Source organism: Crocuta crocuta, unplaced genomic scaffold (assembly GCF_008692635.1).
Source record: "Crocuta crocuta isolate KB4526 unplaced genomic scaffold, BGI_CrCroc_1.0 scaffold431, whole genome shotgun sequence".
Lineage (NCBI taxonomy): Eukaryota > Metazoa > Chordata > Mammalia > Carnivora > Hyaenidae > Crocuta > Crocuta crocuta.
Genome location: NW_027528859.1, coordinates 4,880,257 through 4,895,185, shown reverse-complemented (window position 1 = coordinate 4,895,185; position 14,929 = coordinate 4,880,257).

The window sequence follows — 14,929 nt, the reverse complement described above, 5'->3', positions numbered from 1 at the left end:
TCAGCCTGGTGTGGTGGCACCAGAACGTTGTGCCCAAGCTATGCGCCTGCACAGGGGGAAGACCGCGTGAGGACAAAGCCAGATGGCAGCTGTCTGCGAGGCAAGGAAAGAAGCCTCAGAAGGAACCAACCTGCTGACACTTTGATCTTGGACTTCCAGCCTTCAGATCTTTGAGAAACTAAATATCTGTTGTTTAAGCCAAAAAACAAAACAATAGAAAAAAGGAAAGAGGGGGAAGAGACAGAGAGAACCACAACTATCCATTAGGTTTCTGCTTAGAAGTGACACTGTCATTTCTGCTTACACCTTACTGGCCCAAGCAAGTCACATGGCCACCCCTAACTTCAAAAGGTAGGGATGGTATAATCTTCTAGGGTGTGTATGTGTGTGTGTGTGTGTGTGTGTGTGTGTGTGTGTGTGTGTGTGTGTGTGTGTGTGTGTGTGTGTGTGTGTGTGTGTGTGTGTGTGTGTGTGTGTGTGTGTGTGTGTGTGTGTGTGTGTTGGGGGGAGGCAGCAGGGAAGGAGCTGGGGCAGGGACCGGGAGTATTTGGAACAACAGTACAGTCCACCGCACAGGACATTTCTTATCAGGGTAGCCAGGACTCACTAAAATTTTTTATTAGAAGATCAGTAGACGTTTCATGGTCAGGGAAGGAACTAGGGAAGTGAGAGAGGTGCTTGGGTTTGGGGAAGGGGAGTATTAACGGAGAGGAAGGTTGGCCCTGCTCTGAGGACACAATCATGAGACCTCTGAGGACAGGGGCAAAACGAGCCCAGGTCAGGTCAGTCTGGGGAGAGAACGCTCCTCCCTCGGAAGCTGCTGTGGCGAACACACCCCGACGGCCCCGTGGACTGATCATCTGAGGCTTTGTAACACCAGTGCAGGATGGAGCCCCCACCGTTTTCCAGCGTCTGCCCGAGGCCAAGAGTGTCAGGCTGGTAGAGGCCTTGAATCGAGGTTCTGTAGGAGAGAGCTGGGGCTGTGGGGGGAGAGATACGGGGTTCACGTGCCCCAATAATATCAGCAGGGAGGACCTGGAAGTTCAGGAGGAAGCAGTTCTGCAGGAGAACACAGGTGCGATAACCACCTGAAAAGTAGCTTCTAGAGAAGGATTCAGAGGCTTCTGTGGCCATAGGTCATGAAACCAGATACAGGAAAAGCAAATGAAATCGCTCCCTGTCCAGTCTATGGAACGTGATTGAGCAGGAATGGACCCCATGAGAGTCACAGGCCCAGCGTGGGTCACATGCCCACCGCTGTGGCAGAGGAGGGAAGATAGTGGAGCTTCAACCCCACCTAAACCCGATGGAATGGATTTCTCTCAGGAAATGACTCTTTTCCTGGAAGAAGCCTCTGCTAGATGTGTCCTTGGGGAGAGTGCACCTCTCTAGCAGGTCGTTAGCCCCCAAACCAGTTCAATCTGTGAGCACACGGCAGCGCCTCGCCCTCCGGCCGGGCACACACCCAGAGGTATTGTACCATCAGCCACCGGAGCCCGGTGACGGCCAAGGGAGTGCTTTGAAGGCTGGCCTGTCAGAAGAGGGAATTATCCAAAGTGACAATAAAACAATAAAACAATTGTTATACCAAGGGCAAAAGTGGGAACAAAGAGGAGACCCGGTGATGAGTGCAGAAAATTTACATCAGTGCAAAAAGAAGCAGGCCAAGGAGGGGCTTCCTGGATGCCTTGCTTCCCAATGGCTCCAGGACAGAGGACCCAGGCATAAGGCCGCTCACTGGATGACACTAAGTGGTTGATCTCTCCAAAGTCACCGATGTTCTAAGAGCATGGGCAGCAGATGCACGTCACTCATGGCACCACATCCTCATTTTATGTCCATGGTGAAGAGATCATAGCCCCTTCATGGTCTTCTGGTGCTTGTCTCGGCTCCAAGCTGAGCTTCACGCACAGAGTCCTGAGCAAGAAGAAAGACAAGAGTCACAAGCGCCTTCTTAGGGCGCCTGGGTGGCTCAATCGGTGAAGCGTCTGACTCTTGCTTTCAGCTCTGGTCATGATCTCATGGTTCATGAGTTTGAGCCCCGCATCAGGCTCTGCACTGACAGTTCAGAGCCTGCTTGGGATTCTCATTCTCTCTCTCTCCCTCTCTGCCCCTCCTGCATATCTCGCAAATAAACTTAAAAAAAAAAAAAAAAGAGTCACAAGTGCCTTTTTGCTGCCAGTGCCTCTTATGAGTAAGAAAAATATTTCTCAGAAATGCCTCCGCAGTTGTCCCTTGTCTCTCCTTGGCCAGCATCAGGTGGCATTCCTGCCCTAGACAGTCAGCCAAGGGGAGCAGCATGATTATAGCTGGCTGGTCCGGGACTGTACACTCTGCTGCCCGAGCCCAGTCAAAGAGCAGGAAGGCAAGTAAGAAGGCAAAGGCCACCAACAGCATTTGCCTCCAGATAAAACCAGTTTTTTGGCAGTCTCAACCTGTTAGGAGTGTAAACAGGAAAATGGCTTTCTTTTTCCCGTAACTGGCCCCGGCTGGGCTAGATGGATCCCTGTTTGCAGCTCGGCGGTAGAACCCCATCATCAACATTATCTGACTCCCTGTCTTCAGTACTCACCTCCAGTGATTTAAACAGCCTCATTTCATTACTCAGGCCTCTTTCTTGGCCACTTTAAAAGTCGGTTACGTGTTCGGCTCAGGTCATGCTTGCAGTTTGTGAGTTTGAGCCCCGCGTCGGGTTCTGTGCTGACAGCTCAGAGCCTGGAGCCTGCTTCGGATTCTGTGTCTCCCTCTCTCTCTGCCCCTCCCCCACTTGCACTCCGTCTCTCTCAAAAATAAATTAACATTAAAAAAAAAAAAGCAGGAGAGTCTGTCATTGGTCCCCATGACAGAATGGTGGAGCTGACATGTTAGGAAGGGCGGTGTAAGGCAGATCAGTCCTGCCGGCCTCGAATGCCTGGCCTGAATGGCAGCCAGAGCCTCCGCGCTTGCCCTCCTGCCTGTGCTGATGGACCTGGAATGACTCCGGTGCGCCCCAAGCTTCAGTGTCACAAGAGACCTTTGAGACCGTCCACTGATCTCGCCATCAACCTGTGCTGCTTCTCCTGTCCTGGGAACATCCTCGACTCTGCTGAGGAAACCTTAGCTGAGCCGGGCCAGGTGTCGGGCTTCCCCTGGGCCTGGCCCCCATTCTCAGGGGTCGGCCTCCGCCTGTCTCAGTTCCACCACGGGAGGCAAGTTAAGTCTGCCAGCAATGCTGATGGCCTTGACACGAAATCTATAGAAGACATTTTATGTTCCTTCATTCGAATTAATGGTTTTTCCTTCAGCCCTGGACTGGGGGGAGTCATACCCACACACCCCACAGAGGGCACTCTATTTCCCAAAGGGACCGGAGGCCCTGCTCTGGATACTCCCCTCCCCCTCTCTCCTAGCTGTGGAAGAGGCTCAAGCTGTGAGCTCTGTCAGCTCAGGGGAAGGGACAGCAGAGGCATCACTCCTAGGGAAATTCCTTTCCCCAATCCAGCAATCTTGGAGCTCGGGGGTAGATTTCCACTCTGGACATAGAGGGAAACAGGCCCAGAGAGGAGAAGTACTAGCCTGCGGTCACACAGCAAGTCAGGGCAAAGCCAAGGTCTGAGGCCAGGCCTGGGCTTTCCCTGGCACCGGCAGCAGGGCACGATTTGTGCTGCTCAGAGATGGAGCCAGCCATGTGGGAGGGCTGCACGAGGTGGACAGGGGGTGGGCAGAGTGAGCTAAGTTCAATGTCGGGTCAGACTGACAAGGGAAGCACTCCAGCTGGAGTCTGATAGACGAGTCCAAGGAGCAACAGGAATCATTAGAGTAACTGATAACTGCTCTCCAGCACTTTCTTTTTTATTTATTTATTTTGAGGGGAGGGGCAGAGAGAGAGGGAGAGAGAGAGTCCCAACCAGGCTCCCGCTGTCTGGCTGTCTGTGGAGAGCCCCTCGCCGGGATCGGTCTCACCAACCAAGAGATCATGACCTGAGCCGAAATCAAGAGTCGGACACTCAGCAGACTGAGCCACCCAGACACCCCTGTCCAACACTTTTAATGACAGTTTCTGTAGCGCTTTTCACCTTGTTCTCTCACTGACCCACAGCAAAATGGTGCACAGGGCCACTACTTGCAAAGTCTAAGGTCTAGTTAGGTTCTCAGGAAGTTAGGCTGGTGGGGGGCAAGGGTAAGGCAGAAAGCCTTCAGGTGGAGAAGCGCGCCAACACCCCTGCCCCCAGCTGCACACACCTTCATTTTCCCAAAATGTAGTTCACAGTATTGTTTTCTCATTATAAAAAATAATGCGCATTCCCCCCAAATACCTGGAAATATAAACAAAGGACAAAGTTACCCACAATGCACCTTCCTCTCCCTGCCTTTACCAGCGATTGCAGAATCCTTCTAGAGCTTTCTCTGTACAAAGATCTCTCTGTGTCTAGTTAGGGCAGGATCCTCTTCTGTCCACATGGGGGCGGAGGTGGCTACCTCACAGGGCTGGGAGGGGATGCTCAAGAACATGGTTTCATGTCTGGGGCGTTTCTACTCTCTCTGCTGGTTGGCACCTTCCTGCCGGATGGAAGCCCCATCTTGGCCAGAACCCCACCAGGTAATCAGGTGACATGCCACCCTCTTCCTGAGTCCCACCTCGCCTGTCTTCCCCCTACCAATCTGGCACTGAGCTCCGCCGGACACGTGAGTAGCGGCTTTCCGGAGCCAGCAGGTAAGATGCCATGTTGATCCCGGCCCGGCGGGGAAAACAGGTGCCCCCATTAGGACAACTTGAGGAAGGCTTGATAAGGGGACTATTTACAAAGGTGTGAGCAGCGTGTAAGAAACCAGAGGGAGAGTGCAGGTGTGAGCCATAACAAGGGGGCTACTAGGGCCCCGAAGCCCAACACAGCAGGGTGGTTACCAGAACACAAGGAGGGCGCAGCGTGGACCACCATTTCATGCGTCCGTCCGTCCGTCCGTCTGTCCGTCTGCTCCCACTGCTGAACCCAGTCAGAAACCTGACAAGAAAGCCTGGCACCCTAACTGTAAGTTCAGCCTCCCCCACCAAGAGCAGGGTCAAGTCANAAGGTACCAGCCACGTAAGAGGATGAGGAAATGTGACAGCATCTGCCACTCACCCCACGACATCGCCCAGGATGGGGAAGGCTTCTCCGCTTAACCCTCTGGAAATGCCTTCCTTCCTTTCTGACCCCCCTCACCTCCCTGTTCCTCTTAGTCCTTTATGCCATCATTTTCCAGCATCTCTCTCTGGTTCCAAGACTCCCCACCCTCCCTGATCTAGAAAGCATCCAGACCCTCTGCACCTTCTTTAGCCACACAAACGCTGCTGCCTTCAGGCGTTGAGACTGTTTGCTGGCTCTGAAATGTAGGCTGAGCCCTGGCCTGAGCTCTGAGGTCTGGGACCAGCTCCCCCTCCCCACCAGCAAGCAGCCACTAAGTGTAATCACCCGTCACGAGTGGAAGTGAGTATTCATTTTCTTGCTAAAACAGCCCAGGCTGTCCTTGTGAGGAAAGGATATAATCCTCAAAGTAAAATGCTTGTGGTCATTTGTCTGGTGAAATAAGTCTATACCGGGGGCTTTTAAGATGCAGCACCATTGTCGTTGCTCTTCTCAACATGCCCGGGTGATAGAGTCTTACTGGCTATCGATGCTTATCTATATTGATTTTTTCAAATCATTTTTGGGACCTGGCTATCACTTTTTAAATTTTTAGATTAACTTCATGGATTTTCTTAGGTTTTTCCAGAGGGGAGCCTATAGTTTCTACTCTCTTCCTTTTACAATATTTATACCTCTTCTGTCTTTTTGTTGTCCTAGTATTGGCTAGAACTCCCAGAACAAAGTTGAATAACAGCGGTGATTGCTGGAAACCTTGTTATGTCCTTGATTTTAATGGGAATGTCACATCGTTTTACTGGTAAGCATGACATGTTCAAGTATGACATGTTTTGTTTTGTTTTGTTGTGCCATTTATTTATTTGAGAGAGAGAGAAAGCGAGGGCGTGAGTGGGGGAGGGGCAGAGAGAGGGGGAGACAGAATCTGAAGCAGGCTCCAGGCTCTGAGCTGCCAGCACAGAGCCCAATGTGGGGCTCGACCTCACAAACTGTGAGATCATGACCTGAGCTGATGTAGATGCTTAACCAGCTGAGTTATCCAGGTAACCAGGTTTTTATCTCTTTTAAATAAATCTTAGTAATTTGTATTTTCCTAGAAAATTGCCCAATTCAGAAAAAGTATTGGAGAGCTGACAATTATTTTTCGGAACACTTCTGAAAAGAGATTATATCCCCTTTTTTTATTACTAATGTAGTACATTTGAGTTTTCTCTCCTTTTTTAGACATCTTTATTTGATTTTGCAGTTTTATCTATTTGAGATGCTTTCCAGTTCTGGGATATATTTTCAGTTCTCTTTTTCTTTTTTCTAAGGCATAATTTTCTGTTTTTAACTATATTAATTTCTAAATTCAATTAATTTTTAAACACTTTATAATGGAAGATTTCAACCTTACAATTTGAAAGTGAAAATCCATATACTCACCACTAGGTTCTACAACAGACATTTTGCTATATTTACTTTATCATTATTTATCCATATCCACCCATCTTTTTTTTTATATATTTTTTTATTTATTTCTAGGAGAGAGAGAGAGACAGCGTACACAGGGGAGGGTCAGAGAGAGAGGGAGACACAGACTCCGAAACAGGCTCCAGGCTCCGAGCCGGCAGTCAGCACAGAGCCCGACGCGGGGTCCGAACCCACGAACCGCGAGATCATGACCCAAGTGAAAGTCGGACGCTCAACCGACTAAGCCACCCAGGCGCCCCTATTTTTTTATGTGCTCAAAGGAAGTTGCAATCACCAGTACATTTGCCCCAAAGTACTACAGCATTCATTCATTAACTATAGTTCAATATTTGTTTATGGTACTTTCCTTTATTTTTTGTAATTTGTCTAGCAGCTTTCATCCACACCTAGTTTATTATTTTTCTTTTAAAATAACTAGTATAATAATATTTAAGACTTATTGACCATCAGTCATGTTTCAGGCCATTTTAGGGGCATTTTTCTTTTTTTCTTCTTCTTCTTTTTAATGTTTATTTTTGAGAGAGAGAGAGAGAGAAAGTGAGTGAGCAGGAGAGGGGCAGAGAGAGAGACACATACAGAATCTGAAGCAGGCTCCAGGCTCTGAGCTGTCAGCACAGAGCATGACACCGGGCTCAAACTCACAAACCGTGAGATCATGACCTGAGCTGAAGTAGGATTCTTAACTGGCAGAACCACACAGGTGCTCCTACAGGCATTTTTTCAAAGGTCAAGGGACAGACTTCTCTCTTCAGGCCTGAAATTAGATACTTGATTGTTTAAGTTAGTAAATGTAAGGTTGAGAATTCTAAGATACATGTCTGAGTCACCTCGGGCTGCTATAACAAACCACCATAGACTGAGTGGCTTATAAACGACAGAAACTTATTTCTCACAGATCTGCACGCTGGAAGTCTGAGATCAGGACGCCAGCAGGTGGGGTTCTGCTAAGGGCCCTCTTCCGAGTTGCAGTCCGAGTTCTAGTTGTGTGCTCACGTGGCAGGAGGGAAGAGGGAACTCTCTTAGCTCTCTCATAAGGGCGCTAGTCCTGGGGCACCTGCGTGGCTCAGTTGGTTGAGTGTCCACCTCTTGATTTCAGTTCAGATCATGATGTCATGGTCACAGGAGTGAGCCCCGAGTCGGGCTCTGTGCAGAGTGTGGAGCCTGCTGAAGATTCTCTCTCTCCTTCCCTCCGTTTCTTTCTCTCTCTCCCCATCTCCTCTTCTGCTCCCGAGTTCCCTCTCTCTAAAATCAAAGGCACCTGGGTGGCTCAGTCGGTTAAGCATCTGACTTCGGCTNTAAATAAATAAATAAATAAATAAATAAATAAAGGCACTGGTCCCTTTCATGAGGATTCCACCCGCATGATGTAAACCACTGAAAGGCCCACCTCCCAAATACCATCACATTGGGGATTAGGTTTCAACATATGAATTTCAGAGGGACACAGGAGCTCGGTCTGTAACAATACAGATAACAATAAGAAGGGATTTTCATTCAAGTCCCTTTATTTTCAAATCAAAGGATTAAGTAAGTCACTGTACATTTTTCTCAGCTCTTTGATGGTGAAGCTTCTCCCCTTCCTGGTTTTCATGAGAGCTCCCTCTCTGAGGAAGGGAGGACAATCAGAGGCTCATCGACAGTTTAGCTCTATGGACCTTATCTGGCGACTACTTCCATCCCTTCTCCCTTCCGACCTTCCTGTTGCTTATCCAAGACTGACAGTGATGCCATCTGACTACAGCGTGTTGTTCTCATTTGGAGCAGGAGAGATAAACGTGGTCTGTGTGTTATCAGGAATAGTATGCTGCAAATCAGCAAAATGTAAAATCCAAGAAAACACTCCATGCTCAGTTGTACCTTACATCTATTTTTTAAAGCTTATTTTGAGAGAGTGAGAGAGAGAGAGAGAGAGAACCAATGTGGGAGGGGCAGAGAGGGAGGGGTACAGAGAATCAAAGGGAGCTCTGTGCCAACAGCAGAGAGCCTGATATTGGACTCAAACTCACCAGCGGTGAGAACATCACATGAACCAAAGCCGGACCGTTAACCGACTGAGCCACCCAAGCGCCCCTGTATCTTACATCTATTATCTCATGGAACCAAAACAGCTTGAGCCTTGCGTAGCACACTCTTCTTCTGAAAGTTTCCACTGGAAGAATGGTCATGTGACAAGTAGCCATGAATGACCAAAAAGTGTCTTGGGCCACTTTCTCAACTTTATCCAAGAATTCCTTTCACACAGGCAGAGTATCAAGTACTTTAAAGAAATTATCTCATGCAATTCTCACAACCTCTCTATGAAGCAAATACAGTTGATCTTGACCAACACAGGTTTGAACTGACTGGATTCACTTGTATATGGGTTTTTTTTTTTTCCCAATAAATAGGGTGCAGTGCTGTAAATGTATTTTCTCTATGATTTTCTTAATAACATTTTCTTTTCTCTAGCTTACTTTAAGGATACAGTATATAATATGCAACATACAAACTGTGTTAATTCAACTGATTTAAGTTATTGGCTAGACTTCTGGTCAACAGTAGGCTATTAAAAGTTAAGTTTTTGGAGAGTCCAAAGTTATACACAGATTTTTGACTGCATAGGGGTGGTCAGTGCCCCAAACCACCATGTTGTTCAAGGATAAAACCTAAGGGGCTTAAAGCATAGTGTGAATCTCAAGCTATAGTTTGGGGAAGAATTTATAACAATGTAAGAGCTTCGACTGAGAAGGACTGAGTCACAGGATGCAGCACATTCTGGGGAAACAGAATTTAGGACAGAATTCCTTTTTCTGAAAAGGGAGATCTGATCCACATTTGCTGGGTTTGGGCCGTTCAGCGTGTGGAGAAATCTCTATTGTATAAAGGATCTTGTACCTAACTAACTATTGAAGCTGCAAGAGAGGAGACATTCATTTGTTTGTTCTCTTTCCAAAAACATGTGGCCCCCGCTCTGCCCGGGAATATGAGTCTGGAGAAGTTGACCCAGAGATGTGGACAGAGCCAGGAAAGAGTGTGGATTTCTTGAGCATAATCCCAAAAGACTAAAGTAAGAAGTGACTGAGTTTCCCTCAACGCTCAAGTTTAAGTTTTCTACCATCAGTAGAATTGGGGCTGGATCCAGACAGAGAAACGGAGTTCCCTTTTTACACGTCTAAATTGTGACTAGGAAATGTCTCTCTCTCTCTCACACACACACACACACACACACACACATCAGTGACATTTAAAGAGTGCTAAGTGTCATCTCATTTAATCGGGGAAAAAAATCCTCCAAGATAGGTAGTACTATCTTTATATCAACACCGGGAGCAGAATTCCAGTGAGTAGGCAGCAGTGCCAGACTCGGATGAGGCACATGGCTTCACACCATGCCTCACGCTCTGAAACATTACAGTTCGTATTCTAATTGTCATTCATCTCGGAACATCTGCTTTGATTTTGTCTGTCAGTGCTTTACGAGGGATTTTTAAAAATGTATAAATGGTTCAGAATTTGTCAGTTACCCTTTGGTTACCAGGTTCTAGTTTTATTATGTTGTGCCCAGAAAACTTGACTAAGTGGTTCTACTTTTAGGAATTTATCGTGGTTTGCTTTAAAGACTAATGATTGCGTATTGGTATTCCTTAGAAATTTGAAAATAAAGTTATCAGGTTTATATTGTCTTAATGCAAATTTAAAGGCAAGATATTGCCGGACTGGGTAAAAAGAAAGACCCGACTACATCTTGTCAACTACAGCTACTCATTTTTAATGTAATGAAACAGATTGGTTAGAAGTTGAAGGGTGGAGTGGTGGTAAACATTTGCACAGTGCTTATTCTGTGTCAACAACTGTTCTAGGGGGGCACCTGGGTGGCTCAGTCGGTTGAGTGTCCGGCTTCAGCTCAAGTTATGATCTTGCAGTTCTTGAGTTCGAGTCCCACATCAGGCTCACTGCTGTCAGCCTGTCAGCGCAGAGCCCTCTTTGGATCCTCTGTCCCCCCTCTCTGCCCCTCCCCTGCTTGCACTAGCCCCTAAATTAATAATTATTTTTAAAAAAAGAACTGTTCTAAGTACTTCTCATGTATTAGCTCATTTATCTTCACAACCACTGTATGAGGGAGGTACTATTACTATCTCCATTTTACAGAGGAGAAAACTGAGCCAAGTAACTTATCCAAGGTCACACGTTGTTCACATGAAGTCTGTATTTTTATATTTACAGAGCATTCATTTACAAGGGGCTTAGTGTGAACCATGTTGTAGTAAAGCAAAGTATACATTTTTGCATATTTGTACACATTTTTGTCATTTTTTCTATACCACTCAATACATCTAACCTCAAAAGACATCAAAATCAAGTTTTATGCTACTAAAGCTACAGTTCTATAAAACATGAAGATAAATGGCATTCTGCTATGGGAAACAGCAGTCTTCCAAGCTGCTGAAACAAGGAAAATGGTTAAAGGGTAGAAATTAGATAAGCCTACTAATACTAATGTAAAGAAAGTGGGGGGAAAAAACCCTATAATGACTATATTAATATCAGACAAGTAGATTTCACAGGAAGAAGTATTACCAGAGATAGAGTCCTTTCAGAATAATACACTAATTTATCAAAATGATATAAGAATTAGCAATGTTTATGCTTCAAATAAAAATGTTCAGAGTATAGGAAGTAGAACTGATTAGAAAATAGGAGAAATAAACAAATCCACAATTATCACAGGAGATATCAATATCCCTCTCTTGGTATATGATAAAATAAGTAGACAGAAAATCAGTAAGGATATAATAGACTTGAACACTTTCAGTCAGCTCCATCTAATTGGCATTTATGGAACATTCTACCCAGTAACAACAGGACACAGTCTTCTCAATGTACACAGAACGTTTACCAAGATAATGTCACATCCTGGGCCATAAAATAATTCTCAGTAAACGTATGAAAGGATTGAAGTCATACAAAGTATATTCTCTGTCCACACAGAACTAAAGTGAGAATCAATAACAGAAAGATACCTGGAACTTTCCCAAATATTTGGAAAGCAAATAACATTTTAAAATAAACTATAAGTCAAGAGAGAATAAATCACAAAGGAAATTAGAAATTATTTTGAACTGAATAAAAATGAAAACACAGCATATCAAATTTAGTGACACACAGCTAAAACAGTCTTAGAGGGAAATTAATAGCACTAACTGCTCCTACTGAAAGGAAGAAAGGCTTGCAATCAATGACCTTAGCTTCCACCTTAAGAGGCTGGAAAATGAAAACCCAGTGTAGGCAGGAAAAAAAAAGTAATAAACAGAAAAATCAATGAAATAGTAAATGGGAAAACAATAGAGAAAATCAATGAAACAAAAAGCTGGTTTTGTGAGATCAGAAGTACAAATGCTTCTCATTATTTGCAGGAGTTATGTTCTATAAAGTTGGGGGGGGGACACTGAATTAGAGAACACTGAGCTGCCGCCGCTCGGGAAGATACAGGGGTAGGCTCCCACGAGCCTCTGGCCACACACAACATTTTGTCGGCCGATCAGTAATAGCCTGGCTGTACGTGTGTCTCTGTTTAAAGACACCTTATCTAATCCACATTGTTGATTCATGAACATGGGACTCATGGCCTACAGCCCTCTAACTCATGCCTGGACAAACTTGATCTAACACATCTTCTCCATAAGGCACACCGCAGCCTTCTTGCATTTAAACAACACTTCAGCACTGCCCTTGGGGACCATTTTAAACAGCAAAATCACCAACAAAACCCACAAAAATGCCCCGGATCTGGCACTAAATAGACTGTGAAAAGGGCATTTGTTTACAAAGTGTCAGAGCTGTCTCACGGCGGCCCCTCTCAACCTCAGCTGGGAACTTGTGTGTTGGGCAACTCAAACTTTTTTCAACATCTCTGCGTGTTTTCCAACATCTGAAAGCATTGCAGGTATTGACTCGAGGGTTACAAAAAATCTTAGCAAGTAGGTGAATTCATAAATACAGAACCCACACAAAAGGAAGATCAACTGTACTGATAAGCCTTTAGAAGACACCGATTACCAATGTCAGCAATGATAAAGGGTCACCATTCGACATCATTCAGTTAAAGGATAAAAGTGTGGGCAACTTTAGGCATATAAATTCCACTGCTTAGGTGAATGAAATACACACGTTTCTTAAAAGGTATGAGTCACCAAACCTCACTCAAGAAGAAAAAGACAATTTGAGTGATTTTATATTTATTAACAAAGCTAAATTTGTTATTAAAAACCTCCCCTCCCCCCCCCACCCAAAGAAAAACACCTCCATGCCTAGATGGCTTCGCTGATGATGTGTAGCAAATATTTAAGAAAGAAATATACTAATTCTATACAAACTCTTCCAGAAAATAGTAGAGAGAACCCTTTCCAACTTCTTTTAATAAGGCCAGTGTTGATCCCCAAATCTGAAAAAAGACATTACAAGAAGAGAAAACTAAATACAGAGCAACACCCCATAAAACATACTGAGAGAGTTTAAAGAAGATATAAATGAACAGAAAGACCCACCGTGGTGATGGACCAGAACTCGATATTAAGAGGTCAGTTTATCTATGTATTCATGGCAATCCCAATAAAATCCCAGCAAGTTTTTTGTTTGTTTTACAGTAGTTGATGAGCTGATTCTAAAATTCACATGGAAATGCAAAAAAAAACAAACAAAAAAAAACCCCTTAAAATGAACAAAACAACTTTGAAAAGAAAAAGAACAAGAGGATTTGCACTACTTGATTTCAAGATTTATTATAAAGTGGCAGCAAGCTAGACAGTGTGGCTTTAATATAAAAATATATGTATAGATCACTGGAACAGAAGAGAGAGCCTGTATATATATGGCCAAATGGGAAAGAATCATCTTTTTAACAATGAGACGGGATCAAGTGGGGATTCATATGCCAGATAGGAGAGAGTTATAATCCTGACTTCGTATTACACACCCTAATTAGAATGAAGGTAAGAGCTAAAACTTTAAAACTTGCAGAAGAAAACAAACATTTCATGATCTTGGAATAGGTAAGGAGTTCTTAAACAGGACATAAAACAAAAAGGAAGTGATAACTTGGGTCAGGCATTCCTCGTGTCTGACCTCTGTTGCCATTTCTGTCTCTGTTGTTTGTTGCCATTGCCTGGGTACCCGTAGGAATCAGCTGGGCTCCCCCTCCAACCCTGGGAAGGGGGCAACTTTGGCACTGGCCTGACCCCACTCAGCACCCTTTCCCTTCCACACGCCGGCTGCTGAGGCCGGCCCGACGGCCCACAGCGTCCCACCCCACGCAGACTCCAAAGACGCCGCTAAGTTGGGATTTTGTCCTCCACCCGGCCCCCGGGTCCACCCTCATCTCTATCAAGGAAATGGGAGTGAAACTTAGCGGCCCCCTCAGCAGGCAGTGAGCGGCTCCACCGTGCTCAGCCATCTCCACTCCTGGCCTTAAAGTTTTGGTTACAGTGGAGACGGCTTTCTAGAGATTCCAGAGGTGATAGGAAATTCTTCCTACAGGGTTCATTCGGTCATTTCGGGGGGGATTTGTAGGCCACGTGGGACAGGGCACCGAGCACAAAAGGATGGAGCTCCGTCTAGTAACAAAAGCCCCTGAGTCAGGGCGGGCCACGCTTTCTACCACCACCACTGCTTGAAAGCCTGACACCAGGGAGGGAGTAGAGAGTCCCCTTGCCCTACTGGACATTTGAAGCCTTTGGTATTGCAAATTCTCCCCTTATAATCGGCGAGTCAGTTCACTTCGTACCCACTTGTTGAAAGGTCCTACTTAAATTTAAGTTCCTTTAATTAGGAGTTACTCTGAGGAGTTACACAGGTGACTCGGGCTGAGTCTTCATGCCCGTGCTCTACTCATGCAGGGGTGGGGCCACGACTGAGACCCCATCTCCCCGTTGCCAGGTGTGTACTGACTGCCTCAAGGTCAAGAAAGTAGTTACAAGGACCCAAATGCCCTGAGTAGGACTTTGGGCGGAGATGAGCCAGCACCAGCAAAGGCAAGGAGGTAAGAAGTCTCCGACTTGTCTGGGGAATATCAAGAAGTTTAGTTTGGAGCATGGGATGAAGTTAGGGATTTGAAGAGACAAGTCTGGAGCCAGACTTCAGGGGTGGGGGGTTTGGCTTGTTTGATAGGAATGAGGGACAGGCCCACCGGTCAGAGCAGGGCTGCGGCAGCCTCCCTGGGAGGGTCGACGCGGGAGGTTACGGGGCGAGTGCCGGACTCCAACTCGGATTAGCACCAGAGGCCGAGACTGAGAAGACAGAGATGCCCTCGGAGCCCAATGTCCCTGGGGAGGGGGAGGCGGCGCACCCGGAGCCTGAGGCCTCTGTGGGGGGGGGGCAGG